Source organism: Ylistrum balloti, unplaced genomic scaffold, assembly GCF_031769215.1.
Source record: "Ylistrum balloti isolate Yb309-2 unplaced genomic scaffold, AGI_CSIRO_Ybal_v1 Utg370794, whole genome shotgun sequence".
NCBI lineage: Eukaryota > Metazoa > Mollusca > Bivalvia > Pectinida > Pectinidae > Ylistrum > Ylistrum balloti.
The window spans coordinates 1,262,862-1,269,236 of record NW_026782463.1 but is presented as its reverse complement, the minus strand read 5'-3'; positions in this window follow the sequence as shown (position 1 = coordinate 1,269,236).

Genomic DNA, 6,375 nt, shown 5'->3' with positions numbered 1-6,375 from the left:
ACTAAATAAAAAAAATAGGAGGGATATTTTGGAAATGGAAATCAGTAATTAGAACACTATAAGAATTATCTTAGAAGGATTTGAACTTAGTCAAAAAAACAGACAGGAAACCCGATTATTGTCTGATATATTGGATGTTTTCATCCTTAAAAAGAATTTTATAAGAATGCAATGAAAATCGAATGTGTTTCATACGTCTATGTTCGCCATACAAAGTGATTTATACGTCCGGAAATAAAAAAAAACATAACTGATAACAAAATGACTGCTTCTCTAAGCATATTTTGTATAAAATGTCATGTACAGCTGTTTAAATTCGATTATCACTGAAATGGATGACAAATATGGGTAGGACACGTGGGAGAAGACAAGAGGAAGGGCAAAGACCAGTCCTATCAACGCTTAACAACTTGTACAGTATCCATCCTATGTTGCCTCCTCCTACCCAATGGAATTCTTTATTGTTTTCTGTTTCTATGTGACCAATACGTCGTAACAGAATTTGTTGTTGTCATACATCTTCTGATAATGTAGGCAGTGTTAGATTTTAATATTTTCTTGTCTGTGTATATATATATGGTCTCGTCTTTGTCAACTGTATAGAGTCCGCTTGCCTGAAGTTCGGATACGTTGCTTTGCTGACGGTAACGGTGAGCTGCGCGATATGTCAGTATCAACGGTATATCAAATACTGACAATATGTTCAGGTAAGAATTTGATCATTCTGCTATTAACAAGGTAATGCCTATTATATATCTATGTGTAAAAAAACTGACAATATGCTCAGGTAAGCATAGCATATTAATAATAACGTGACGAACATGAGTTTAACTTACGGCAATACTTTTACGGCGCCAAAATGAAAATAGGATGTCCTCGCTTTAAATTGTTTTCTGTGTAAATGTCCGTCAAGAAATTGATGAGATCTTAGGAAATTGCTTAATGGATAGTTGCGATAAATGTTTGATCTTTTGAAAGAGTTAATGTGAGATTTTTATTTTTCGAATTGAATGTCAATTTGGCAAAGTGTAGGCTTCTATATCAAGTGACGAGACTGAGAATGGCAAAACAATTGTATGATGTACAATGTTGTTTAATTCATTAGTTTGTCCCAATATATATATAGTTCTGAATTTACATTGCTATCAAGTTATGTATAAATTTCTAGAAGTAAAAAATTGCACTAACAGATAGATATAACCAATTACCTATATAAATTCTATAAAGGAGTTATCTGTATGTAAATTAGCTTTATAACAACCGTACAGACATTCTTTCTTAAATGTGCATGTCATTTTATCTATCTTCTATTTAACACATTCTGTATAATCGAAAAAAAATTACTTCAAATAAACATTTAAAAATACATCACCGAGAAAAAATCACACAAAGATACGGCGAAATTGCCAAGGAGTGTAAATATGTGTCCTTCGTACTTACTTCAAACACAAATTAACTGCTTAAAATAGACACAAAATTCAAAACCACATAGCATTTGTTTTTGTTGATAAACCAATATCATTGTCTGATATTAGACTGTATCTGTTCTCACTTCTATAATCGGTTATTTTGCGGTTAAAAAATGTTCGCGATTTTAATTTAAAATGAGCGTGTTAAATTTAAAGAAACGAAAATTTCGCGATCCGGTCAAGTTTCAAATTTATAGAATACTAATTTATCGGTCAAACAATTCGATGATTAGTTATAATAAGAATGATTTATGCTTTGAACTCAGGTATTTTGTATAAATAATTTGTATCAAGTACTTTTTAATCTGTTCAATACATTATCGTTGTTGAAATGTTCTGCTAGTGACTACCAATCAGACTCAAGCCTTTAGCTGCAATTTTCTTATTTATTTTTTTATTTAAACATATTTATTGCCCCAAAATTGAGCAGTGGATTAGGCACAAGTTATTTCAACTCATACAAAACATGATAATATTTACATGATAACATTAACAAGGCATGCATAATATATTTAACAGTTTTACTTAAAATCTGTTGCTGGATTTGATAAAAATTGTGTCTGAAAACTTCTGCATTGGTAGTTAGGGACAGATTTTCATTTCCAAATATCTATATTCAACATGTTTATACTTTGAAAAAAATCGTTATTCTTACTCTATTATAAAGCTTACATTCTAGGAAAAAATGACCAACATCCTCACAGTAATGTCCACAATCTTAACACGGAACAAATCACTTTTCAAAGAGCTGCACTGTTGTCTGAGTCTCGTATGTAATATACTTAGATTACGTTCGCCAAAATTATAATAAGATGGAGGACAAGAATTAGCGTCATTAGATAAAGAAGATTTAAAAGCATTCAAAGATGGTAATGTTCTTATTGAACTGTCTCGCGAATTCCACAGATGTAAACTAGATTGCAAAAAAGAAGAGTTACTTAGGGAGAGTCTGAAAGAAGGAATGATATAATCATGTTGGTTCCGTAAATTATACTGATTGTTGTAACCCACTGTGTTTGGCAAAAGGGCCGATAAATAAGAAGGGGTTAAATTATTTATCATTTTGTATAATACATTTAACTTACGTGTCTTCCTTCTCTCTGATAATGTTTCCAATCCCGTTTCAAAATATAGTGATTGATTACTAGCATACAAAGGTAAACCTGTTATAACTCGAGCCGCTTCTCTTTGTGCTTTCTCTAATTTCTCAGAATCCTAAACAGAGCAACCATCCCATACCTCACAAGCACATTTAAAAAACATGTAGAATGTAGGATTTATATATTTTTAACAGAGAATCTCTTTTTAACAAGTATTTCAGTTTTCGTAAAACAATTTTTTTTTCATAACCGAACTATAAACTGCCTCAACATGACATCACTTTCCATTTGAATTAAAATTTACTCTTTAGTGTCTGTGAACTTCGTCAAAAAATAAGTCTAGATCCCCGTCAGTATTGATTGAATTTGAAATAAAAAGAACATCTGTTTTTTGAGGGTTAAAAGAAACCAACCAACGTTTAGCCCACTGATTTAAAGATCCAAGGTCCCTGTTGAGAACAGTCTGTAATTCGTGACATGAAAAAGCAGAATGAAATAATGATGTATCGTCTGCAAATAACCTAGAGGCCGACACAAGAACATCTGAAATATCATTGATATGTAACAAAAAGAGAAGCGGCCCGAGTATTGAGCCCTGAGGTACACCAGCGTCGATATTACCTAGACTAATGGTGATAAAACAAACGATTGTCAAACAAATAATTATACAAGTGTTTGTAAACTACACGCTCGAAAACTTTACGAACTGTAGATAGAAGGGATATTGGTCTATAATTACACGGCGTATGACGGTCGCCCTTTTTGAAAAGTGGTATTACAGCTGCAAGTTTCCATTTGTTTGGATACACACATAAAGAAAGAGACTTGTTAAAAAGTCGTTCAAGTGGTTTACAGATAGAGTTTGCAGTATACTTCAGCAGATGATATCTACACGAATCATAAAAAATATTTCGCGAACTTAATTTTCGCGATCACAATACTACCCACTGAAATATCGGAAAGATCACTAAAATAACAGGTTACACAGTTTTTTGAGTTTGTGAAGTGTCAAGTTTGATTTAAGACCCAGCTATTGTTGTTGTACCGTAGCAATTCTACTTACGTTTCCTATATACGTATAATTATCAAATGAGAAACAAATGTTGAGAAAGATATGTTTCAGTATTTAAAAAAAAAAAAAAAAAAAATGTTTCTATCTATCACAAATCTTGTCTCAGCTTGACAAGAAGAGAACATTTACAATGTTCGTTTATTTTGCATTATCAAACGGTTTTAATATTTCCAAAAATGTTATCAAGCAATATCATTAGAGTTGTATAACTTAAATATCACTAAAACGATTAATCACTTGTCTTGCAGCAATATCGCTATTTACGGGGGTAATGTCTTGTGAATGTCCTGAGGAGTCATGTATGAGAATACGTGACTTCGAGACGAGGTGCGACTGTTGTGTTTTTGTCTTCCTCGGAAAGCGTTCAGGAGGACCAACTCCCGCCAGGGTCAACAAAAAACACCGAGACGCCACTTTGAGTGAGCATACGGCAAACAAGAAGAGTTCACAGTATGGTTCACCGTTGTATAAATTTATGAAGGATCTGACCAATCAAAACAACGATTACAACAATTTCATATCGCAATATCGAGACGCGATGATAGGACCGAAACCAATCGACACACAAGGCGATCTTGCTGAATCACCTAACGTTGACCCTCGACATGATCCTCGCAACTACGGATTGGATATGAATGACCAGGATGATGCGATGATTTCTCGCAAGATGCAGACAAATCGGAAGTGGTATGATACACTGCGGAACTTAATAAATTCGCACAGAATGTCTTAACTCAAAAATCACATATTCTCAACTCGAAAAGAATAAACTGAAGAAAGAAACAGTTTAAGATTATGAAAGATAATGATACTGTTTTCGTTAAACAAATGTAGATTGTATCATTTGTGATTTGTGTACGGCTGGAGCGAACAATTAAAAATCAAATTTGCCTGAAATTACGGTGTTAGTAATATTTCTTTGCACACATTGTTCAATCGTGGCGGTTTTACAATAGGCATTGTGTGTTCGGGTGTCGCGGTATTGGGCCCTGCATTCACATTTAACCTAGGTGATTTCCGTGTAGGATGGCAGCCCATCTGCCTAACCAGGTTTATATAACAGATACATAAACGTATGGGTGATTGATGTTATATATCTTGTTTATCGCTCGTGATAATCACGTGTCGGGATTGTAATCGGCTTACACCACCACGTTCACGAGGTCGGGTTCGCACTTTCTATTCCAAGATATACCATTATACCTGTTATTGATTTGCAGTATAGATTTTTGGAACAATAGTGACATAATCCATAATATGCTCTAGGGAATATAGTAACTTAGTTCGAAATATGCTTGGGGATTAATCCGTGATAGATTTTAGCGTTTGCAAGATTTCTTATTAAAAACCTCATTGCGACTTGATTGATGAAGATCTTTCAGATTTGACCGTTCATTCTGACTGACTGACAATCATTTGAAGTATTCTACATTCTATTTGATTCGGTTCACTATTTTGATAAATGACAATGAAAAGAGTCGCGAGTGTCATCACTTACAGTTAAGGAAATTATTAACCTATACTGGTTTCAGCCTTCAATTAATTCACTTTGTTTACCAAAGTAAAGCACTGACACACCATCAATTTTGCCACCTGAAGTCGATATTTCAATTATTGTAACGAACATCTTCGTCAAGAGGTAGGTTTGAGATAATTATACAATGGTAAAACACGTCTAAGAAATTCCTTGTGATTCAGCATTCACATAACGTTATATGAGTCATTTAAAGACAAGATTTAAAGAGACTATGGCAAACGTTTGCTGAACACATTTGAAAACAAGCATCTACTTCCTGATAAAATTGTAAAATAAAAATGAAATATTATGACTGACTAGGTACATACGTTCCTAGTATATTGTTACCTGATATGTAACAGAAGCTGACTTCAGTTCGCTGCTCTACAGGTTCCCTGTATCAATCGATATCAATCTTTGTTTTTATGATTATCTCACCAACGTATCCGTTCTCCCCGATCCTTCACAACCTTATTCTTCGTCCTTCACAGCTTTTCTCTTAAATGTGTCTATACACTCATAAAAGTTCTTATAAATAGTAGATCAGACCGATGTATCTTATCACAGAAACAAGTTACTCCTTCGCAAAATCCATTTGGAAAGTCGAATCGGTTAAGCATTTTAATCGCCGATTACATAATGTCGGATTATAAGTTACTTGTCTGCTGGCTGCAATATATATTTAGATCTGATACAATAAAATAATTTAAATAATACTTTACCATGTCTTGAACACGTTTTAACTTGTGTAAAGTCTGACTACTTGATAAGGCGTAAATACCTAGCTTGGCGCGGTGATAACGCACTCGCCTTTTACCTAGTCGTCCGCGGTTCGATTTCCGGAATGGATGTGAAAAGGTATGGGGTCACCTGTCCGACAATGTGGGTTTTCCCCAAGAAACTCCGGCTTCCTGCCACAGTAAGATCCCTAGCGCGCTTCCATAGGGCCAACAAGAGTGATTAATATAAGTTATTTATTCAACGCTGAAATACGATATAAAGAACAACAAAAAACGTTATTTTCAAGGTACCACAACAAAGATTATAAACAAGACACTGGATGATGGATAAACCGAAAGTGAGATATATGATAGATTCAGAATGCATGCAGAAGTTTGGTTAAGTAAACAAATTACGTCCCATTAATCCAATGTGAAAAGTCAAACAGAGCAAGGGGTGTTTGCTTGTTTATTTGATTCATGCCTCATTTTTGTACTT